Raw genomic sequence first — 318 nt, 5'->3', positions numbered from 1 at the left:
ATAGAGGAACACAGCAGGGTACAGAGTGGAGATGGAGGAACACAGCAGGATACTGTGTGGAGATGGAGGAACGCAGCAGGATACTGTGTGGAGATGGAGGAACACAGCAGGGTACAGTGTGGAGATGGAGACACACAGCAAGGTACAGTGTGGAGCTGGAGGAACACAGCATGGTACAGTGTGGAGCTGGAGGAACACAGCAGGTACAGTGTGGCGATGGAGGAACACAGCAGGATACTGTGTGGAGCTGGAGGAACACAGCAGGGTTCAATGTGGAGATGGAGGAACACAGCAGGGTACAGTGTGGGGATGGAGGAA

At 54.1% G+C, this 318-nt stretch overlaps 1 protein-coding gene across 1 annotated transcript in view; it reads left to right on the top strand.

Moving 5' to 3' along the window:
* The window catches only part of LOC109920826 (SH3 domain-binding protein 1-like), a 90548-nt gene that overhangs the window by 69138 nt on the left and 21092 nt on the right, over positions 1-318 (top strand). The window lies entirely within an intron of this gene.

This window comes from Rhincodon typus, chromosome 37, assembly GCF_021869965.1.
Source record: "Rhincodon typus isolate 14 chromosome 37, sRhiTyp1.1, whole genome shotgun sequence".
NCBI lineage: Eukaryota > Metazoa > Chordata > Chondrichthyes > Orectolobiformes > Rhincodontidae > Rhincodon > Rhincodon typus.
The sequence above is the reverse complement of the archived record's forward strand: the minus strand, read 5'-3'. Positions and strand labels throughout refer to the sequence as shown.